Below are 24,864 nucleotides of genomic sequence, written 5' to 3'. Positions count from 1 at the left end.
AGTTACAATTTTAAAAAAATGATTTAAGGTTAATACTTTATAGTTTCAAATCATTAGAAATATGGTAGCACTTCCTTTAAGTTTCTTGTTTAGTTTAGTTCATATATTAAACTTTTTAATTAAAACAAAACCAAGGACTCTCTCAGACAAAAAGTATGTTAAAATGAAGTTAAGGTTGAGAATACGTATCAGTAATTTAGAGTAAACTACAGTCAGGGATGTTGTAATTATCCCAAAACCAAGCACTACAAGCACAGGAAATTCAATATTAAGTTTACACTTAAAAAAAAAATCCAAATATGTTAAAGTGTAAAAATGCAGTTACAGCAACCAAACACCCTTAAACTCTGCTCTGTCACAATGTCTTCTAACTTCCCATTTAGTTAAGACTCACCAAAATCCTGAGCACAGGCTATATTTTGACATATGTATTTTAAGATAAATAGTCTGTCTACCCATTATTCTTCATAACACTGCTCTACAGCCAAAATGCTTCTGAAATAAATGTAGTCCAACTTTACTAATTCTGGGTCACTGAGAATGAAAATGATGCTTAAAATTGTTGATTGGCTCTAGTTTTCAAGATGTGCTATTGGGTCAGTATATACGACCCTTGACTTGGGAATGGCGGAGAATAAGTGAGTTATAAAGGGAAGGGATCTCAATTTTAACCAGAAATGACTAAAATACATCTTTGACTGGATCTATGAACAAATTTATGACTGGGTTTGGACAGTACTTGCTTTTTAGGCAAAACAATGAATGATGGAATCTGAAGCTGGAATTGTGTCATACATGAGATGAATTGCATCATGTTACTCCTAGAAGTCATGGATGATGTAATCATAACGAAGCTTACATCACTCTGCTGAACAAATTGCCCTATATCAGCTCTAGAAATCATACAGTGTAGTTATCATAACCTAGTCCCAGATTTGGACCTTAGCGTCCAAAATATGGGGGTTAGCATGAAAACCTCCAAGCTTAGTTACCAGCTTGGACCTGGTAAAGCTGCCACCACCCAAAAAATTAGAGTGTTTTGGGGCACTCTGGTCCCCCCAAACCTTCCCTGGGGACCCCAAGACCCAAATCCCTCGAGTCTCACAACAAAGGGAAATAAACCTTTTCCCTTCCCCCCTCCAGGTGTTCCTGGAGAGAGACACAGAAGCAAGCGCCGTAAATCTAAACAAAGGGATTCCACCCTCCCCATTTCCAGCCTTGGAAAACAGAAGTACCGAGAGCTAATCTCTCTTTCCCCCTCACCCAGAGGGAATGCTAAGTCAGGCTAGTAAATCTAACACACACAGATTTCCCCCTGACTTTTTCCTCCCACCAATTCCCTGGTGAGCACAGACTCAATTCCCTGGAGTTCCCCACTAAAGAAAAACTCCAACAGGTCTTAAAAAAAAAGCTTTATATAAAAAGAAAAAAAATACATAAAAATGGTCTCTCTGTATCAAGGTGACAAATACAGGGTCATTTGCTTAAAAGAAATATGAATAAACAGCCTTATTCAAAAAGAATACAATTCAAAACATTCCAGCAACTATACCCAGGTAAATACAAAAGAAAACAATAGAAACCTTACTGCCTTACTATATTTGTACTTACAACTTGGAAACAGAAGATTAGAAAGCAGGAAACAGAAATCCTCTCATAGCCGAGAGAGAGACAGACAGAAGACAAAGAACTCAGACATAACCTTCCCTCCACCCAGACCTGAAAAGTCTTGTTTCCTGATTGGTCCTCTGGTCAGGTGTTTCAGATTACTTCTTTCCAGGTGAAAGAGACGTTAACCCTTAGCTATCTGTTTATGACACGCCCCCCAAATTGCAGACAGTGCGGAAGCTCACTGGCGGCGATTTCCTCCTAGAACTTTAAAATAAACAGATTAATATAACACATGCACCTTTACATATACCACTAAGTATATAACTAACAGACTTCTACATTTTAAGAACACTTTTTAACTACTGGATTCTGGGAAACTCTCACTCTTGAGAGTGCATCCGCTACTTTGTTAGAAGCTCCTGAGATGTGCTGAAATTTAAAATCAAAACCTTGGAGAGCTAAACTCCAACGAAGAATTTTCTTGTTGTTCCCCTTCGCTGTATGAAGCCACTTTAGTGCAGCATGGTCAGTTTGTAGCTGGAACCGCCGTCCCCAAACATATGGGCGTAGCTTTTCCAGGGCATACACAATGGCATAGCATTCCTTTTCACTGACTGACCAGTGACTTTCCCTCTCAGACAGTTTCTTGCTGAAAAACACGACAGGATGGAAGTTGTGATCCATTGCTGCCTGCATGAGAACTGCTCCTATACCACGCTCAGATGCATCCGTGGTTACTAGGAATGGCTTGTCAAAGTCCGGGGCCCTGAGCACAGGGTCAGACATGAGCATTGCCTTAAGTTGGGTAAAGGCCTTTTGACACTCATCAGTCCGCTTAACTGCATTTGGCTGGGTCTTTTTGGTGAGGTCGGTTAGTGGGGCAGCGATTTGGCTGTAGTGTGGTACAAATCGCCTGTAGTACCCGGCCAAGCCTAAGAAGGATTGGACCCGTTTCTTTGACCTTGGGACAGGCCACTTTTGGATAGCATCCACCTGGGCCTGTAGGGGGTTTATGGTCCCTCGACCCACCTGGTGCCCCAGGTATGTCACTCTGTTTTGGCCTATTTGACACTTTTTGGCCTTAACAGTTAGTTCGGCCTGCCTGATGCGCTCAAAGACCTTTTGCAGGTGTAGTAGGTGTTCGGGCCAGGAGTCTGAAAAAATGGCCACATAATCGAGGTAGGCAACTGCATATTTTCCAGTCCTGCTAGTAGACCATCTACCAGTGTCTGGAAGGTGGCGGGTGCTTTTCGAAGGCCGAAAGGAAGGACATTAAATTCATACACCCCCGCATGGGTGACGAATGCTGACCTTTCCTTGGCAGGTTTATCTAGCGGTACTTGCCAGTACCCCTTGGTTAAGTCTATTGTAGAGATGAACTGGGCACGTCCCAACTTCTCCAATAGCTTATCAGTGCGTGGCATTGGATAGTTGTCTAGACGAGTTACCACATTTAGCTTACGGTAGTCCATGCAAAAGCGTATTTCCCCATCTGGTTTGGGTACCAGAACCACTGGAGATGCCCATGCACTGGTAGATGAGCGGATTATACCCATCTGTAGCATGTTCTGGATCTCCCGTTCTATAGCAGCTTGGGCATGAGGAGACACCCGGTAGGGTGGGGTTCTGATTGGGTGAGCATTACCTGTGTCAATGGAGTGGTATGCCCGTTCAGTCCGTCCTGGGGTGGCTGAGAACAATGGGGCGAAGCTAGTGCACAGCTCCTTGATTTGTCGCCGCTGCAGACGTTCCAGGGTGGTTGAGAGGTTCACCTCTTCCACGCCACCGTCTTTTTTCCCGTCATAGTAGACACCGTCAGGCCACTCAGCATCATCTCCCTGGACTGTAAACTGACAAACCTGTAAGTCTCTGGAATAGAAAAGCTTGAGAGAATTAACATGGTACACTCTAGGCTTTAGTGAGGAATTGGGAAATGCTATGAGGTAGTTTACAGTTCCCAGGCGCTCCTGGACCGTGAATGGCCCTTCCCATGATGCTTCCATCTTATGGGCCTGTTGCGCCTTCAAGACCATAACCTGGTCTCCTACCTTGAAGGAACGTTCTCTGGTATGTTTGTCATAGCAGGCCTTTTGCTTTTCCTGAGCATTCTCGAGGTTTTCTTTAGCAAGGGCTAAAGAGTGTCGGAGGGTGTTTTGTAGGTTGCTTACAAAGTCCAGAATGTTAGTTCCTGGAGAAGGCGTAAACCCCTCCCATTGCTGCTTTACCAACTGTAATGGCCCCTTAACCTCGTGACCATACACAAGTTTAAACGGTGAAAACCCTAAACTGGGATGTGGTACAGCCCTGTAGGCAAACAGCAACTGCTGCAACGCTAGGTCCCAATTATTGGAGTATTTGTTGACGAATTTACGTATCATTGCCCCCAAAGTTTCATTAAACCTTTCCACCAGGCCATTGGTTTGATGGTGGTACGGGGTGGCAACCAAGTGGTTCACCCCATGAGTTTTTCACAGTTTTTGCATGGTCCTTGCCAGGAAATTAGATCCTGAATTAGTAAGAATGTCGGAGGGCCAACCTACCCTGGCAAAAATGTCTGTTAGGGCCAGGCACACAGTGTTAGCCTTGGTGTTACCTAGAGCTACTGCTTCCGGCCATCGGGTAGCAAAGTCCACGAAAGTCAGTACGTACTGCTTTCCTCTGGGCGTCTTTTTTGGGAAAGGACCCAGAATATCTACAGCTACTCGCTGAAATGGGACCTCAATTATGGGGAGTGGCTGGAGAGGGGCCTTGACCTGGTCTTGGGGTTTTCCCACTCTTTGGCATACCTCACAAGACCGGACATACTTGGCAACATCCTTGCCCATCCCCTCCCAGTGGAAGGACTTCCCCAACCGGTCCTTGGTTCTGTTCACCCCAGCATAGCCACTGGGATGATCATGGGCTAAGCTTAAGAGCTTCCCCCGGTACTTAGTTGGAACCACCAACTGTTTTTGCGGCTGCCATTCTTCCCGGTGTCCACCAGAAAGAATCTCTTTGTATAAAAGTCCTTGGTCTATAACAAACCGGGATCGATTAGAAGAGCTGAGAGGTGGTGGGGTGCTTCGTGCCGCCGCCCAAGCTTTCTGTCATCTGCTTCCTGCTCAGTCTGGGACTGTTCCCTTGAGGCTGGGGTCATCAGTTCTTCCTCAGACTGGGGACTTGGGCTTGGTCCCTCTGGAAGCGATGTAGGTGATGAGGTTGTTTCTGTTGCTGGTGAACCGCTCTCCGCTGGTGCACCTGAGGGTATTTCAGGCTCTGGCTGAGCCTTTTGGGTATGACTGTCTGTTGCTTCTGCCAGTTTTGGCTCGCTGGCGCCCTCTGGCGTTGAGTTTGAAGATGTGGTTGCACTTGCTGGTGCTGGTTGCTGTTCCAGTTCCGGGCCTGGGACTGGAGGTGCTGTGGCTGTTTCAGTGGTTGGCATGGAATCCGGGTCCACTACCTCTGTCTGGGTCTCTGGTAACACAGACGGGGCCCCTGTGGACGGCTCAGGAACAGGAATGGGTCTGGAAGCTTGCCTGGTTTGGCTACGTGTAACCATTCCCACTCTCTTGGCCCGCTTCACCTGGTTGGCCAAGTCTTCCCCCAGTAGCATGGGGATAGGATAATTGTCATAGACTGCAAAAGCCCACATTCCTGACCAGCCTTTGTACTGGACAGGCAGTTCACCTGTAGGCAAGTCTACAGCTTGTGACATGAAGGGGTAAATTGTCACTTGGGCCTTTGGGTTGATGAATTTGGGGTCAACGAAGGATTGGTGGATAGCTGACACTTGTGTCCCCGTGTCTCTCCACGCAGTAACCTTCTTTCCGCCCACTCTCAAATTTTCCGCCCACTCTCAAATTTTCCCTCCGCTCCAAGGGTATTTGAGAGGCATCTGGGCCTGGGGATCTTTTGGGTGATGGTGGTGTAATGAACTGCACTTGGATGGCATTCTTTGGACAGTTGGCATTGATATGTCCCAGTTCATTACACTTAAAGCATCTTCCATCTGATGGGTCACTGGGTCGAGGTGAGTTACTGGAGACTGGTGAGGTGGAAGAATAGGGCGTCTGGGGCTTTACTTGGGTTGTATGTGGGGTCTTTGGCTGTCCTCGGTTGTAGCGTTTATGGTCGGTGTGCCCCCTGGGGTATTTGTTCCCCTTGACAGTAGCTTTCTTGCTTTCTGCCACTGTCATCCATCTGGCTTCAATCTCCCCCGCCTCGGTGAGATTTTTGGGTTTTCCATCTTGTATGTACCGTGTTATGTCCTCAGGAACACCATCCAAGAATTGCTCCATTTGTATGAGGAGGTGTAGTTCTTCCAAGGATTTAACGTTGTGTCCTGATATCCAGGCCTCATAATTTTTCCCAACATAGTAGGCGTGTTTGGGAAATGACACATCTGGTTTCCACTTTTGGGTTCTGAAACGCCGACGGGCATGATCCGGGGTTATTCCCATTCTGTATCTGGCCTTGGTTTGAAAAAGTTTATAGTCGTTCATGTTCTCCTTAGGCATTTCAGCTGCCACCTCTGCTAAAGGTCCACTGAGCTGTGGCCTCAATTCTACCATGTACTTGTTTTCAGGGATGCTGTACCCAAGACAGGCTCTTTCAAAATTTTCCAAGAAGGCCTCAGTGTCATCACCTGCCTTGTAGGTGGGAAATTTCCTGTGATGTGGAACCATAATTGGCGAAGGGTTGTTAGTATTGGCTGGAGCCTGTTGCTTAGCCTTTTCTAATTCCAGTTCATGTTTTTTCTGTTTTTTCCTTTTTTTCCTTTCTTTTTGTTGTTTTTTCATTTCTTTTTGTTGTTTTTCCATGTCTCGGTGGTGGGCCGCCTCTTCTTCTTCTTGTTTCCTTCGGTGGGCCACCTCTTCTTCTAGTTTTCTTTTGTGGGCTGCCTCTTTGGCTGCTTGTTCTCTTTTGTAGGCTGCCAGTTTGATGCTTTCTTCCTTTTCTTTCAGCTCCAGTTGTTGCCTGTGTTCAGCTTCTTTGATTTGTTCTTCTGCCTCCCTTTTTTCCTTGGAAGTCATGGTTCCTGTTTTCTTGTGTTGGGGTGCCCTCCGGTGTTTATTGTCTGAACTGCAGGCTCTGTTGCCTCCTGGGGTCTGCCTAGCAACAGTGCCTTTTTCCCTGTCTTCCTCCAGCTAATCTTTTCAATGTAAAGTAAACCAGAAAAACCAATTTATTTGCATGTGTATAGTGCTGGTAATGACTCTCAATGGGAGTGCTATTGTCACAAAAGACCCTTAATAGTCCCTTAATGGTTCCTTGCTTAATATGCAAGCCAAAATCTGCCAGAGAGAGCAGAAAAAAAAAATCTCTCTGGTTCCCTTTTAAAACCAAACTGTTTCTCTCTGCTTAAAAGCCCCTAGCAGAGAAAAGAAAAATATAATATTCCTACTGGCTTCTGGATTCTATCTATCCCACCACTGCACATCATATCATAACCTAGGCCCAGATTTGGACCTTAGCGTCCAAAATATGGGGGTTAGCATAAAAACCTCCAAGCTTAGTTACCAGCTTGGACCTGGTAAAGCTGCCACCACCCAAAAAATTAGAGTGTTTTGGGGCACTCTGGTCCCCCCAAACCTTCCCTGGGGACCCCAAGACCCAAATCCCTTGAGTCTCACAACAAAGGGAAATAAACCTTTTCCCTTCCCCCCTCCAGGTGTTCCTGGAGAGAGACACAGAAGCAAGCGCCGTAAATCTAAACAAAGGGATTCCACCCTCCCCATTTCCAGCCTTGGAAAACAGAAGTACCGAGAGCTAATCTCTCTTTCCCCCTCACCCAGAGGGAATGCCAAGTCAGGCTAGTAAATCTAACACACACAGATTTCCCCCTGACTTCTTCCTCCCACCAATTCCCTGGTGAGCACAGACTCAATTCCCTGGAGTTCCCCACTAAAGAAAAACTCCAACAGGTCTTAAAAAAAAAGCTTTATATAAAAAGAAAAAAAAATACCTAAAAATGGTCTCTCTGTATCAAGGTAACAAATACAGGGTCATTTGCTTAAAAAAAATATAAATAAACAGCCTTATTCAAAAAGAATACAATTCAAAACATTCCAGCAACTATACCCAGGTAAATACAAAAAAAAAACAATAGAAACCTTACTGCCTTACTATATTTGTACTTACAACTTGGAAACAGAAGATTAGAAAGCAGGAAACAGAAATCCTCTCATAGCCGAGAGAAAGACAGACAGAAGACAAAGAACTCAAACACAACCTTCCCTCCACCCAGACCTGAAAAGTCTTGTTTCCTGATTGGTCCTCTGGTCAGGTGTTTCAAATTACTTCTTTCCAAGTAAAAGAGACGTTAACCCTTAGCTATCTGTTTATGACAGTAGTGCTCTCTTATTTGTCAGTTTGATTTTGCAAAGGGACACATTTCTGTTTAGCCAAAGTGAGCAGAGATGCCTCATACTTGTGTGAACAGTGCAGATAACTTCTGCTATGTTTGTGGTGAAGTGACTTTTGCATCACAAAAGCGCAGTATAACCACTATGGTTAAAAAAGCCTATCACTTTTATTTTGGCTGCAAAATTGGAGATCAGGACAAGAGGTGGGCCCCACACATATGCTGCAACACTTGTGCAACAAATCTTGGCTAGTGGTTGAACAGGAAAAGGAAATCTATGCCTTTTGCAGTGCCAATGATTTGGAGAGAGCCAACAGATCAGACCAGCAATTGTTACTTCTGCATGGTGCCTCGAGTTGGGAAAGGTGTGCCAAAGAGGAAAAAGTGGACTGTACCTTATCCAAACATTCCATCAGCTATACGCCCAGTACCCCACGGAGAAGGACTGCCGGTTCCTGATGCACCAGAATTATTCTCACTTGAGTCAGACGAAGAAGAGGAAGAGGATGAAACTTCTGGTCCTGAACCATCCATGTCACAGGACCCACATTTTCTCCCATCCTCCTCCTCTGAACCACACCTCATAACACAAGGTGAACTGAATGACCTTGTCAGGGATTTGGAACTACCCAAGAGTAAGGCAGAGCTGTTGGGCTCCAGACTACAGCAGTGGAATCTCCTGGCAGGCTATCAGGGCAAGTGGAGCCCATCAATGCTTGCAGACTATTGCTGGACAGTGACAAGAGATGCTCCATTTAATGAATACAAGAGACAAGCCAAGAAGCGCTGAGTAGACACTGAATAGGACTAAACTATGTACATAATAGTTTTTTGCCTTTTGTTTCATAATACATTTTATTTATATAATGCTTTTGCTGATTTTTAAAGTGTTACATAAACAGGACAGGTGAAATATTATCATGTAAAGCAATCATAAACACATGAAAAGACCTAGGTTTACAATTTATGATTAAAACTCTACTATCTACACAATAGACAGACATAAAATGTAAAAACTTAAATATCTTAGAAATAGTAGCCAATCAGTTGTTTTAATTGTCATGTTTGAATTCAGCACATCAAAATACATAATAAATATCACATTTTATCTCTGAAGCAGACGACTTCTCAAAAATTGCAGACCAGTGTAATTTTAAGTTTCTCCTTCAACAGAAACCTTAACTCTGCCCTGTAGCGACACCATGCGGAGATGGGAGTGGATGAAAAAAATCTAATATCTTTAAAAATCCATTTAGTCTAATCTGAATCCACAAATAGTAGCATGCTCTAAACATAATTCTGTGGTTTTTGGATTAAAAAATGGTAACTCATTGGTTTGATCTAGTATGGCAATTTTTGTGCTTCTTTTTGTGTAAAATACTTGATGTACATGGGATTATTATTATTAATTTTTTTTCAAATGAATTCAACATAAAAAGCAGCTAGAATACCAGAGGCTGCTGGCATTTTCCAAGCACGGTGCTGTAACCGAACAGTGTTTCGTTGAGTGAAAAGTATTTCACTAGTACAGTGGTTCTCAAACTTTTGTACTGGTGACCCCTTTCACGTAGCAAGCCTCTGAGTGCAACCCGTCCTTATACATTAAAAACACTTTTAAATATATTTAATACCATTATAAATGCTGGAAGCAAAGCAGGGTTTGGGGTGGAGCCTGACAGCTCATGTCCTCCCCGTGTAATAACCTCGCAACCCCTTGAGGGGTCCTGACCCTCAGTTTGAGAACCCCTGGACTAATATGAAGGGGTTTTTTTTGTGTCGGGACTATCGCAACTGCTCTTCAGACTACCAATCTACCATATTGGGACATATACCTGTATGGGATTATAATGGATAGTAAACTAAATATTGTTGTGTTAATTAAGCAGTTAGTTGGTATAGAGTATCCAAGCCCAGGATCAATTTGGCTACAATACTCTCTTCATGGTGCGCCCCCAAATTGATCTGTTCAGTTGTCAGACAGTGGACTTGGACGTTTTCTGTCATCCTGAACAGACAAAGGATTGGCACAACAGTAGTCACCATGAAGGAGAAAGAGAGTTTAAGGGGGTATAACATGACACCAAATGAAGGAGGAAGGCAATAGCTAATGTCCATGTTTGCCAGCTTTCAGAGAGCCATGAAAAAATAAAAAAAGCCTAGTGCCTAAGGGATTGCCTAGTCTTGCTGTTTTATCTGAAATGATCTGCTCTATTATTCTGTCCTCTCTCTACTTCCAGTTTCTCAGCAATTCCAGATTCCACATGGATTTTTAGCATGTTGACTTGACGTGCATGTTCAGCAACCAAAACAGTGGAAGATACGAGTTCCAAATCACTCAGTGACCTGATCAACTGTAATGGCTCTGAAGGGGGTGCACTTGGAGCTCTAAAGACAGTTAAAGTGCAGGTGGTGTCATTCAGAGCCCACTTCAGGCTGTGTTAGTGTCATCCTTTTCTTCCAAAAAGAGCCCTTGCAGACGGCCAGACCAATAACATGATAAGTAAATGGTATACATTCGCTCTCTTCCATGAGAGAAAAAAAAATAAAATCAAATCCAAAAGCAAATACTGCACTTTAAAACGGATCTGTTAAGCAAAAATGAAACCTGAGTTAAATCCAGAGTTCTGCAGTGTTTAGAAAAGTACAGTGCATTGCAGGAGCTATAAGAAGACTTCTGGCACTGGCGATTTCACTGTCTGGTGTTCATGAGGAAATAATCATCTGTTAAAATACAGGGAATATCCCTTTTTACAGATACTAATCAATTATTCTTGGGATTTTTCTGCCTAAAATTTATCAAGGTTTTAACTTTTTAGAAATATATTCAAGCATTAGTGCATTCTATTCATACTGTATCTAAAGGAATGACTATCAGTAACAGTATAGATAGAGACAGAACCAACATATTCAACCTGAATTAAAAATTCCAAATCTCTAGGCAGCCAGGTATTAAATTAGTACACCTTTACCAATCTGAGCAACATTATTAATATTAGACCTGAGAGGAGACTTATTTCATGGCCTGTTTTGAGTTGCAAGTGTATTTCAGGCTTATCATGGGAATTCCAGCAATGCCAAAGCCTAAACAAACAGGTTTTACTGTTCTAAGGCACACATCTGATTTCAAAAATTATGTTAAGAACAATACTCCTAAACCTTCTATAGTTTGTAACCAGTCAGCAATGTGCTGCTGAGTCTTATCAATGAACGAGTTCTGATCAGACTAATATCTTACATCAAACATAAGACCAATAATAATAATAAAAAAAACTAAGAGAGAAGATATTTGCTTCATTAATTTTAGCAGTCTGAAACTGTGTCCTGTTTACTATGGCAGTTTGTATCTGTAATTAAAGTGAGAAAAGACAGAGATGGGCCCAAATGAAACCCATGTCTTTCTTGTGTAAGGTTTTATAATCTCAATCGAAATCCAAGTTTAACACCTGGACTCAAATCTCTTCATTATGGTGTGAACTGAAACCCCCCATATCTGAACACAATGACATATACAAGGCCATAAGTACAACCACTGTGGGATGAGAGGAATACACAACCCTTAACTTTATACTGTCATGTTGATGTCTCCCTTAAAGCCTCAATCCATCAATGACCTCATTGCATTTACTTCAAAGGCACTCCATGCAGGCACTGTGATATGTATTTGTGTGTGTAGCTCATAACAAGTTCAGGGCTTACCTGTCCCTGCCAATTTTATTTAAATCATAGGGTCAGACGGGACCACAAATGTCATCTAGTCTACCCCTCAGCCCAAGATGCAGGATTTGTTGTGTCTAAACCATCCAAGACAGATGGCTATCCACCCTCCTTTTGAAAACCTCCAGAGAAGGAGCTTCCACAACCCCCCTAGGTGGTCTGTTCCATTGTCCTACTGTTTTTTTCAGTTAGGAAGTTTTTCCTGAGATTTAATCTAAATCTGCTGTGCTGCAGTTTGAACCCATTGCCTCTTGTTCTGCCCTCTGCAGCAAGAAAGAACAACTTTTCTCCATCTTTTTTATGGCACCCTTTCAAGTATTTGAAGATTGCTATTATGTACCCCTCAATCTCCTCTTTTCCAAACTAAACATACCCAGTTCCTTCAGCCTTTGCTCATATGGCTGCATTCCATCCCCAAAAATAGACACAGTTCTCCAAGCAGAGGCCTAACCAAAGCTGAGTAGAGTGGTACTATCACCTCCTGTGACTTGCATGCTATGCCTGTTAATGCAACCTAAAATTGAATTTGCTTTTCTTGCAACAGATCGCATTGCTGACTCATGTTGGGGCTGTGATCCCCACAACTCCCAGAACCTTCTCAGAAGTGCTACTGTTAAGCCAGTTATTCCCCATTCTGTATCTGTGCATTTGGTTTTTCCTTCCTAAGTGTAGCACCTTACATTTGTCTTGAATTTCATGTTGTTGTCTCTAAACTAGTTCTCCAATTTATCAAAATCCCTCTGAATTTTAGCTCTATCCTCCAAAGTGTAGGCAACCTCCCCCCACATCCAGCGTTGTGTCATCTGAAACTTTGATCAGCATGCTCTCTATTTCTACATCCAGGTCATTAAAAAAGATGTTAAACAACACTGTACGGCTCCTTGTGGAACCTCATTTGAGACCTCTCTTAACTCTGACAACATTCCATTAATAGTTACTCTTTATTTGTGGTTGCTTAACCAATTATGTATTTACATAATGGCAGTTTCGCCAAGCCCACATTTCTCCAGTTCACCTATCAGAATGTCATGTGGGACTGTGTCAAAAACCTCACTAAAGCCCAGGTATATTATGTTCACCATATTCCTCCTAGCCACCAAACCAGTCACCCTGTCAAAGAAGGAAATCAAGCTGGTTTGGCATAATTTATTCTTAATAAATCCATGCTGGCTGCTAATGATTACCCTATCCTCTAGGTACTTGCACACTGAATTCTTTATACGTTGTTTCAGCAGATTCCCAGGCATCAAAGTCAGGCTGACTGGTCTATAGAGCCCCAGCTCCTCCTTTCCTCCTTTTTAAAGATGGCCCCTACATTAGCCCTTCTCCAGTCTTCTGGAACCTCTCCTGTTACCTATGAGTTAGTAATATTACTGCCAGTGGCTTCAAGATTTATTCGGCTAATTCCTTCAGTACCCTGGGATGAACAGCATCCAGCCCCACTGATTTGAATTCATTCAAATTGCTCAGAAGATCTCTGACATGTTCTTTACTTATTCTTATCTGCATCCTTTCCACTTTATTGTCTGTAGTAACTTTGCTAGTCATCTGGTCACATGTAATTTTTGTGAGAAGACTGAAGCAAAGCAGGCATTGAACAGCTCTGCCTTCCTATCATCTTCCATTAGCAGCTCACCTTCTCCATTGAGCAGTGGACTCACACCATCCTCAAACTTTGTTTTTCGTTTGATGTATTTGAAGAACCCTTTCTTGTTGTCTCTAACATTCCCTGCCAGCTGTAAAACATTCTTTGCCTTGGATTTCCTGATTTTGTCCCTACACGCTTGTGCTATTCCCATGTATACTTCCTTGGTGACATACCCCTCCTTCAATTTTCTGTGTGTATCACTTCTGGTTTTTTAGATAGCTAAAAAGCTCTGAGTGCAGCTACATTGGCTGCCTGTAGCTCTTCTTATCTTTCCTTTGTGTCAGAACAGCTTGATGTTGAGCCTCCAGTATTACATCTTTTAGGAACAGCCTGCCCTCTTCAACTTCTTTTCTAGTTGTACATCTCTCTCAGATATAACTTTAGTTTGAAAAATATCACTATAATCTTGCAAACTGAAATGAATGAAAGTTAGATAAGATATATGCAATAGTAACGTAGGCCTCTTCTTATAAACTTCTGTTTGGATACCTCTTCCTTTGATCCATTTCAGTAACTTGTATACCTATGACAAAGGGGAGGGAGGTGTGGCAGAAGTGTACAACAGAACTGTAGTGGCATGTACAAAAGAATTGTGAAAGGATAAGTTAAGTTCCTGGTTTTGTTTCTTTTTCATATGGGACAATAATTGTGCTGCTAAAACCAATGGTTACACCGGCAATCACGTCAGTAATGTTACATGTAGTACAGATGAATGATTTTGGCACTACAGGGAAGTTTAAAAATCAACAAGAAACAAAGAAATTGTGTATTTTCCACAGCTGTGTTATTTTGCTGTGTCCTATTACTGACAGTACAGCTCAGTCTAAATCTGCAACTGTACATTTTCTTTGGGAAGCTAAAACCTTTAAACCACATTTTGTGTAAAAGTAATATGAAGTCAGTAATTTTCATTCTGGTCAGTGCTCTGAAGACTGCTGCAGTAAGAACAAAGTTGAATTCAAAGGGGTACAGTGCCAGCCTGGGTTTCCCAGGTGTATTTCTACTCTGCCTTTGAACTCTGACTTGCTTTTTCAACAGGACAGTCACAACCCACACTTTAGAAGTCAGAGACTCACATTCTGCCTCGTGCTCTGAACTACACCACTGCAAGAATTTCAAAAGGTATGGCTTCAAGCCAGAGTCAAAATATTCTTCTCCTTTCCTATGGGTCTGACTCTGCAAAGTTCAGCTGCGACTGTGGAATTTAACTCATTCCACAGATTTAGCCTGAACTGAGCTCTCAGCAGCTTTAAGAGCCAAACCATTCATTGCTTGCAGGTAGAATAAAACTGGCTTTATAACACACCAGCTTAACTGTCTCCACAACAAACACAAGTTTTTCACTTCAGCACCTGGTCAAACAAACGAAAGTGATATGACCTGAAGCTGGTACTGGCTTTAAAATAACTACCTTTTGAAAGCATGGGTAGAGTTCAATAATAACATTATAACTGCAGACAGAGGTTACCCACAGGTAACTAACTTCTTTGACTTTATCACAAGTCAGTATCATTGGTTGCATGCTGAGCTGTGAGTACCCTGGAGCTGTTTTAATAAATTTCAGACTTAACCATAAACACTGTATAGGCAGCTTTTTGCACTGAGACAGAAGCCTTCTGCAACCCCAGTTCAGTTCTAAGTGGGAATAATAGGGACACATGAATGCATACTTGTATATGGGATTTGAGCAAAAGAACTTTAATTATCAGCAAGTAAAATTTACTTTTTCCTTTCTAATATTTGGAGCTAGCAAGTTTTACCATTAGGGAGAATACAGATGTACAGAGTTGTATATTACAGCAATACCCCTCTATGTATCACGACAAATCCTTTTTTAGTCACAAGGGGCTAGATCCACAAAGGGGACTTAAGCTCAGCCCTGCAATGCCTAACTTTAGGCACTCTACCACCCAGTGGGATTCACACCCCCAAGTTAGGTGTCCAGGCTTCCTATACAATGCATGGGGAGAGTTAAGGGATCCATGAAAGCCAGCACGCAGAAGAGGTAATCACCTAGTCTAGTCAACAGGAAACACTAAGGAGAGGAGTGGGTCACAAGCTCCACCCTTCAAAGGATATAGGCATCTAATCCAGGCCAAAGAGAGGTGCGTAACACCACTTGGAATTCACAACCATTAATCCTTTCCTGGAGTTAGATGCCTAGTCAGGCCAGCCCTTTCCCACAAAAAACAGAGAAGGTGGTGGTGGTGGTGAAATAGGTGGAGGGGGTTTGGGGCATTAGTTTGAGAATCCCACCAATGAGCTCCATGCAGCTCAGCAGTGTCAGGACTTAGGTGGCTTTGTGCATGCTCACTGGCAGACGCCCCACATCTGAGTTTCCCCATCCAGCATCTCTTTGAGTAGAACTAGTACATATGTTTTGAAAATACACTTTTAGGCTTATTAGTCTTTTTTTTTTTTTGCACTGTTATTCTTCATAACTGAAAATTTCTTCTTCAGCAGGGGCTGATGAGTGATGTTTTTCCTACAGAGAATTACATGAAAACCTGACATCTCAAAATGGTTGCCATCTCCTATGATTCTTAATGGAAGTGAGGCCAATAGAGCCTTAGCAAAGATGGCCATTCCCTCACCTTGTTCCCAGTGGGAATATAGCTAAGATGCCCCTAAGCAAATCGTGATTCCTTATGTTGTCAGTGACAAGGCCAAATTTCAGTCAGATCAATTTCAATGATTTATTAAAAAATTATATAGAGAATTCATAGAAAAGCTACTTAGAAAATGCAAAGTGCATGTGTAAAATTTCACAATGATAGACCACTAGCTTTTATGAAAAACAGGGATTTATGCCGTATTTTAAACCCACTTTAAAATGTATCTATAAGTATGAATTTCTACCAGGTACCTCTTCAGTATATCAACGTAATGGTTTTCTTTCCATTTCCAATCACATTACATACCTGGTCAGCATATCCAGAAATTCTTTCAGGCAAATCAGAGGGATTGCCAACAAGAACTAAAAGTCACAGTATCAATAGGGATTTTTGTGCCATATTTTGGCTAATCTTCTGTAAACCTCTCGGAATCAAAAGGATGTGTGAAGATACACATAAAAGAATTGCCTCAGTGTTTGTATGGTGCCTAGTTCTGCCTAGACCTCAGTTGGTACTTCAATAAAAATAATAAAATACAATAATAATTAACTAGCTTTTTGTTAGAGGATGTGGGAGGAGGGATGCTCTCTTATGATTAAGGCACTGGACTGGAACTCGGGAGCTCTGGATTCAATTTCAGGCTCTGTCCTGTGTGACACTGGGCAAATCAATCTTACAATGCTTCAGTTCTGTAAACTGGGAATAACAACACTTCCCTGCCTCACAAGTGTTTTGTGAAGAAAAATTAATGGTTGTGAGGCAATGGAGTCATTTAGATATATTTGACCTTCCAAGGATGGTAGTTTTCCAATAGAATAAGGAAGAACTACAGCCTCTCTGCCTGTTATGATCATAAAAAGTAGTGGATTAGTGTCTCCCGCACTTCTGGGCACAGAAGATCAGTGCCAGTATGGATTTAAATAACAACATATCATTTTATGTGGAAAAAAGATTCCAAGTAGAATTGATTGAATACTCTATTATGTCAAGCCCAAATGAGATTTTCTCATCTCAGATTTTCCTCCAAAAAAGTTATCAAATTTACCACCTCCACCAAATAATGAAGTGTTAACATTACTATGTCTACTTCATGGACTGTGCCTGGAGGAAAGGTGGTCCTCTGGAAAAGAGTGAACTTAAAGGATTGACAGGGCAAATATGTTGCCACCATAGATACTACTTGATTAGGAACAGTGAGGTTGTCTTGAAACACAATGTACAGGCGGGGAGCAGATTGCAAATAGCAATACGTCTTTCCCACTGCAGATATCTGCAATGCTAAAACCAACAGCCAACATAGCCAATATTGAGCAATAAGAGAAGGCTGGCAACTGTCACATAATATCATTGTTAGTCACTGGTCTGGTGCCCCTAGTTAAATAATGTGCCCAAAAATTCTTTATAAGAAGAAATACTGCTGAAAGAAACCTATACGCTGCATAGCTAATAGAACTTCCTGAGAAACAATTAGCTTATGAGATTAGATCGGAGATAAGATGTACTACATATATTTTTTTTCTGTAATAGGTTCATGTGCTGCTTGTTTCTATGTGAACACACTAAAGTCAGTTCATTAACAATAAGATGACGTGTACAGTAAAAAATGGGAAAGGGGTGGGAGTCCATGGTTAGATAATAGTCTCTTCTCTCAAGTGAGAAAGATACGTAATTGTAAGGTGCTCTGGACAAGGAATGAAAAACGAAATGCCTGTGCATTCTTGACATCACAAGGAGGGCCATTAGCTACTATCTAGAGGCATTGTGAATATAAAAGACAAGATATTAGCATAAACCATTCCTGATCCAGTTGCTAGTTTATCCTGCATTTCCAGAAAGAGATGAAAGAATATATAACTCAGAGTTGCTGAAGATTACAAAAAAGAAACAAGGTGGGAGAGAAAAAGAATATCTGTTAATTACAGTTTTTCCATCAGCACTAGAACATAAGCAGACATAGCTTTTTTGAAGGTTCTAATTCCCCAAAAGTAGTAAATTATAGAAAAAAGAGCCAAGTGAAAATGTCAAGCTTTACTAAAATTGTCATCACTCCCCCAAATTTAAACCAAACTTTTTTAAAAAATAAGTTCGTTCTTATGTGATTAATATTTAGTGTCAGTATAACTGTATTTAACTACACTCTGCAGGAAAAAAACAAGAGGCCAAATTCCTCTACTGTTGTGCAATCCACGGAGGATAATGGGGTTGTATCTGTGTGACCAAAATCAGAAATTAACCCAAATGTTTAAGTTTTTAACCTGCCGGGACTGCCAAAATTTCTCAGCTGTATTTTAAATATAGGCACCCTCAATGACAATGTGATGGGCATTTTAGAAAGAAAAAATTCAGTCAACTGTGTGAGCTTACTTCCTCCCTCCTTCACTATCATACCACACCACAACAGTATCTTTTGTGCCCAAATCCTCTACACTTTCCTATATAAGTTGCTCTTAAAAAAAAAAATTAATAATGGCTCAAAGCTTACTTCTTTGAACAATAAAATAAAAGGAATCAAATTTAACCCAATTCTCCATTTTCATTGAAGGTACGGTATATATTGACAGTAAGTAGAGACTACATCTGTATAGGTTTTGACGTTCAGGAAGAGATACAACAATAAATATTTTGAATTCTCTTCAAAGAGTAGCTGACCCACTCATTAATTTCTCTTCAAAGACTGGTGAGCCATGATGACTCTACAAAATGAAGTATGATATATTCTTATCTGCCTACAACATTAGCTGGCTGTGATTTTATCCTGATTGTAAATGCAGTGCATACAAATGTTATTTACACTAGTACAAACACCAACGAAAAGTTTAAATGGTTTTATAAGCAGCAGAATGGTATATTCTCTTGTTCAAAGATTCCGGTTAGGCAAGTATGCACATTTACACCATTGCAAATTTAAAGTAGATTATTTATCAGACTAAACCTTTACACATAATTATCACTTATGACAAAAAGGGAATATAAATTATCTGTATCAATTAGAATATAGTATCAGAGGGCTAGCCATGTTAGTCTGGATCTGTAAAAGCAGATGCATCTGACGAAGTGGGTATTCACCCACGAAAGCTCATGCTCCAAAATGTCTGTTAGTCTATAAGGTGCCACAGGAGTCTTTGCTGCTTTTAATTAGAATATAGTGGATAGCCAACTACCTCATGTTAAAATGTGGCTTTGGGATTTTGAGATGAAATGGCTTGATAATTGGAAAGAGTTATACAACCACAACGGCCAACTATAGAAGATTGGGGAGTACCTGAAACCTGGAAGATTAACTACAGTTACATACACAAATTTCACCAGTGACATTTACCATATAGGCTGAAGGCAGAAACAAGATTTTAAAACAGTGCAGAATCATGGAAGATATTTATGAAGTAGCAGTCAACGGAATGAAAGTAGTCACATGCCAATCTGACCTTTAGCATATATTTCAAAGATAACTATCATTCTGTTCATACTATTTTGCATAGAAAAGACGGTTACTCACCTTTGTAACTGTTGTTCTTCGAGATGTGTTGCTCATATCCACTCCAGTTAGGTGTGCGCGCCGCGCGTGCATGTTCGTCGGGAGACTTTTTACCCTAGCAACTCCAGTGGGCCGGCATGGCGCTCGATATATACCCCTGCCGGCCTACCCGCTCTTCAGTTCCTTCTTGCCGGCTACTCCGACAGTGGGGAAGGAAGGGGTGTGTGGAATGGATATGAGCAACACATCTCGAAGAACAATAGTTACAAAGGTGAGTAACCGTCTTTTCTTCTTCGAGTGATTGCTCATATCCATTCCAGTTAGGTGAATCCCAAGCCTTACCTAGGTGGTGGGGTCGGAGTGAGAAGTCGTGGCATAGAGCACTGCAGAGCCGAAGGCCGCGTCATCTCTGGACTGCTGGACCAGGACATAATGGGAAGCGAAGGTGTGGACGGAGGACCAGGTCGCCGCCCTACAAATCTCCTGGATGGGCACGCGGGCAAGGAAAGCCATCGATGATGCTTGTGCCCTGGTGGAGTGCGCAGTCACATGGCCCGGAGAGTGTGAGCCAAGTCATAACAGGTCCTGATACAGGACATCACCCACGAGGAGATTCTCCGTGAGGAAATGGGTAGTCCTTTGATTCGGTCCACTACTGCCACGAAGAGCTGGGGGGATTTGTGGAATGGTTTGGTTCTCTCCACATAAAATGCGAGTGCCCGGCGGACATCAAGCGAGTGGAGTTGTTGCTCCCTGCGGGATGAATGGGGCTTTGGGAAGAAGACGGGGAGAAAGATCTCCTGGTTGACGTGAAAGGCTGAGACCACCTTGAGGAGAAAGGCAGGATGTGGCCTCAGCTGCACCTTGTCTTTATGGAAGACCGTATACGGGGGATCTACCGTGAGGGCCTGGAGTTCTGACACCCGTCTGGCTGAGGTGATGGCCACCAGGAAAGCAGTCTTCCAGGAGAGAGAGAGCAGGGAGTAAGTCGCTAACGGCTCAAATGGAGGGCCCATGAGCCGAGTCAGAACCAGGTTGAGATCCCAGGTAGGGGCAGGGGGTCGAACCTGGGGGTAGAGACGTTCTAGTCCTTTCAGGAATCTAGTCATCGCAGGGTGAGAGAAAACCGAATGGCCATCTCCCCCCGGATGAAAGGTGGAGATAGCCGCCAGGTGAACCCGAAGGGACGACATTGCCAGGCCCTGCTGCTTGAGGGACCAGATGTAATCGAGAATACTGGCGACAGAAACCTCCATAGGGAGAAAAACCCCTCTCTGTGCACCCACAGGAGAAACGCTTCCACTTGGCCGAGTACGTCGCTCTAGTGGAAGGTTTCCTGCTGCCCAGTAGTACTTGACATACAGGGGTAGAGCACCGTAGTTCCGACCTGGTCAACCACTCAGGAGCCACGCCATGAGGTGTAGAGACTGGAGGTCCGGGTGACGGAGCCTGCCGTGGTCCTGGGTGATCAGGTCCAGGTAAAGGGGACCGGGTCGGCCAGAGACAGGTCCAGCAACATCGGATACCAATGTTGTCTGGGCCACGCTGGAGCTATCATAATCAAGGGGGCCCTGTCCCTGCGCACCTTCAGAAGGACCTTGTGGATAAGCGGGAACAGAGGGAACGCATAGAGCAGGTGCGTCATCCACGGGGATAAGGAAGGCATCCGCTACTGACCCTGGTCCCCGCCCTTGAAAGGAGCAGAACATCTGGCATTTCCTGTTCCCTCTGGACGCGAAGAGGTCCAGCCGGGGACAACCCCACCTCTGGAAGAGTGAGAGAGCGACGTCCGGGCGAAGGGACCATTCGTGCGAAAGGAAGGATCTGCTCAGACGGTCTGCCAGCGTGTTCCGTACTCCAGGGAGAAAGGAGGCCATGAGGTGAATGGAGTGGGCTATACAAAAGTCCCAGAGCAGCATTGCCTCCTGACATAGGGGAGAGGATCTCATGCCGCCCTGCTTGTTGATATAGTACATGGTCGTCGTGTTGTCGGTGAATACCGAGACACAGCGACCTTGAAGCTGATGGGAGAACGCTTAGCAAGCAAGACGGACGGCTCTCAACTCAAGTATGTTGATGTGGAAGGCCACTTCCTGAGGAGACCACTGGCCCTGCGTCCTCAGGGTTCCAAGGTGGGTCCCCCAGCCCAGGTCTGAGGAACCCGTTGTTAGGGATACCGAGGGTTGGGGCGGATGAAACGGGAGCCCCGCACACACTACGGACTGGTCTAGCCACCACCGGAGGGAATCCAATACCTCCTGTGGGATAGTGTTAACCGCGTCCAGCAGATGCCTGGCCGGACGGTATTGCGTGATGAGCCAGGACTGGAGGGGCCTCATGCGAAGCCGCGCTAACCCGTAACAAAGGTGCAGGCCTCCATGTGGCCTAAGAGGGCAAGGCACATCCTTATAGAGGTCAAGGGAGCCGTCTGTAGACGCCGAATGATGGCCGACAGCGTCTGGAACCTGGACAGCGGCAGAACGGCCCTGGCCAAGGTGGAGTCCAGAATGGCCCCAATGAACTCTATCCTCTGCGTGAGGAGCAGAGTGGACTTGTCCACGTTGATAATGAGACCCAAAGCTCCAAAGAGTCTGCTGATCTTGCGGACGTGGTTGCGGACCTGCGACTCTGACGTGCCTCGAATCAGCCAGTCATCGAAGTACGGGAATACGTGTATGTGACTGCCTCGAAGATATGCGATGACGACAGCCATGCATTTCGTGAATACCCTCGGGGCCGTGGGGAGGCCAAATGGGAGGAGCGCAAACTGATAATGGTGGCGGTCGACCACGAACTGAAGGAAGCATCTGTGTTGCGGAAAAATGGCTATATGAAAATAAGCGTCCTGCATGTCGAGGGCGACGTACCAGTCTCCGGGATCCAGAGATGGGATAATGGTCCCCAGGGATACCATGTGGAACTTCAACTTCACCATATGTTTGTTGAGTTCCCGAAGGTCGAGGATGGGTCTGAGGCCTCCCTTGGCCTTGGGGGCCTCAGAAAGTAGCGGGAATGAAACCCCTTGTCCTTCTCGTTCTCCGGAAATGCCTCTATGGCTCCTTTGTCGAGGAGCGTCCGCACCTCCTGAAGGAGGAATTGCTCGTGAGAGGGGTCCCTGAAGAGGGACGAGGGTGGGGGGCGGGAGGAAGGGTGTGAAATAAATTGCAGACGGTATCCCATTTGCACAGTGCGTAAGACCCAAGGGTCGGAAGTTATTTGGGTCCACGCAGGGAGGAAGAACGAAAGGTGGTTGGAAAACGGGGGGGACGGATCCGTGGGGGAAACTGGCACAGCGTCCTCGGGCGCACCTTCAAAAAACGAAGCTTTTGGGCCAGGTGCGGCTTTAGAGGAGCCCTGATTCTGCCCCCCTTGGTTGCCCGATTGTCTGCGCCGGCCATTCCTGCTTCGGCGTCTACTAAAGTCTTGCCGCTGGCGGTACTGGGGATAGGGCCAGCGCTGCTGTTGCTGTTGTGGTTGGAAGGGTCTGCGCTGCGTCCCGGGCATGTGCATCCCTAGAGAGCGCATGATGACCCTATTGTCTTTCAGGCTTTTCAGCCTGGGGTCAGTCTTCTCTGAAAACAGGCCCTGAGCTTCAAACAGGAGATCCTGGATGGTGTGTTGGAGCTCCGGAGGAAGGCCAGAAACCTGTAGCCAGGAGATGCGGCGCATTGTAACGCCCGAAGCCACAGTTCTGGCGGCCGAGTCTGCCACATCCAAGGATGCCTGCAATGAAGTTCTGGTGACCTTCTTGCCTTCATCAAGAATTGCCGCGAATTCTTGACGCGCATCCTGAGGCAACAACTCCTTGAACTTATCCGCTGCTACCCAGGAGTTATAGGCATAGCAGCTAAGGAGTGCCTGTTGGTTAGAGACCCTGAGTTGGAGGGTGCCCGCTGAGTAGACCTTCCGGCCTAGCAGGTCCATGCGCCTTGCCTCCTTGGATTTCGGTGCTGGGGTCTGCTGCCCATGGCGCTCCCTCTCGTTCACAGACTGCACGACGAGGGAGCATGGGGTTGGGTGGACATGCAGGTACTCATATCCTTTGGAGGGTGCCATATACTTGCGCTCCACCCCGCGTGCAGCAGGAGGGATGGAGGCCGGTGATTGCCAGATGGTATTAGCATTGGCTTGAATAGTCCTGATGAAGGGAAGGGCGACTCTGGTGGGAGCATCCGCTGAGAGAATGCTCACCACAGGATCTTCGATTTCTGAAACCTCCTCAGCCTGCAAGTTCAAGTTTTGCGCTACACGCCTGAGGAGGTCCTGGTGCGCCCTGAGGTCGAGTGGGGGAGAACTGGAGGATGACGTTCCCGCCACTGCCTCATCGGGGGAGGATGATGAGGAGACCCCCGGTAGGAGCGGGTCCACGGGGGGCTCTGTCTGTACCAGCGCCTCTGATTCTGGAGGGAGCTCAGGGTCCTGCTGGTTAGATTTGTCTTCCCCCGCCGGAGAGGGTGGAGGGCGAGACAACAAGGCCTCCGGAGCCCTGCACTCAGATGCCACTGGTTGAGGTGAATGTGTTGAGGGCCCTGGGCTTGATGGTATGCCCAGAGTGTCCAGAAACCCCACTGCTGTGGTCCCTGATCCTGCGGAGGAGGGTCATGGAAGAGGGCCGTGGGTCTGTCTGCGTCCAGGGTGTACATGCTGTCTGCCTGCGAGGAGACAGACGGCTGCCGGGAAGGCCATGGTGGGGCCGAACGTGGCTGATAGGGCTCCCTTGGTCTCGACGTCGATGATCTTCTCGGTGCCGGGGACCAGTACTGGGAATCGTACCAGTGCCGGGATCGGGACCTGCCACCAACGCGGTGCCGGGAGGTCGACCGGGACCGGGACCTACCACCAGCTCGGTGCCGGGAGGTCAACCGGGGTGCTGACCGCCGACGGGAACGGCTCCTGGAGTCTCAGTGCCGGTATCGGCGACTCGATCCAGACCGGTGCCAGGAGTAGCGAGACCGTCTGGAAGATGACCGGAGCCGCGAGTGCGACCGGTACCACCGAGGGGAGTGGTGCCAGGACTGCGAGCGGTGCCTGGAGCGAGAACGTCCACGGTGCTGGGACCTCGAAGGGGGTCGGTGCCGGCTCGGCGAGTCCGGAGACGACGCCAGCATTGTTGCAGGTTTGTCTCTAGATATAACCCACACCGGGGGTACTGGGGGTTGAGGCTGGATAGGCTTCGTGAGAGCAATTAGGTCCCGCGCCGAAGTGACCAACAGCTCAACCCCAGATCTTATAGGGGAGCTAGGAGGGACCGGACTCGACGGACCTCCGGGGCTGGGAGTCGACGGAATCCCTGCTGGTGGTGCCGCGGCAGAGGTAGGTGCCGGGCGCTCCGCTCGAGTCTGCGAGGATGGAGTTGCAGACGTCGAGGGCCTTGCGTCGGGTCCCGGTGCCGGGGAAGGTCGGTGCCGGGGCATCTTTCCAGTGCTGGCGCGGTCCGGTGGTCTGCGTCGGGGCCACA

At 45.2% G+C, this 24,864-nt stretch overlaps 1 protein-coding gene across 3 annotated transcripts in view; it reads right to left on the bottom strand.

Annotated features, from left to right (window-relative positions):
- The window catches only part of CDKAL1 (CDK5 regulatory subunit associated protein 1 like 1), a 654,086-nt gene that overhangs the window by 170,593 nt on the left and 458,629 nt on the right, over positions 1-24,864 (bottom strand). The window lies entirely within an intron of this gene.

This window comes from Gopherus evgoodei, chromosome 2 (genome assembly GCF_007399415.2).
Source record: "Gopherus evgoodei ecotype Sinaloan lineage chromosome 2, rGopEvg1_v1.p, whole genome shotgun sequence".
Lineage (NCBI taxonomy): Eukaryota > Metazoa > Chordata > Testudines > Testudinidae > Gopherus > Gopherus evgoodei.
The sequence above is the reverse complement of the archived record's forward strand: the minus strand, read 5'-3'. Positions and strand labels throughout refer to the sequence as shown.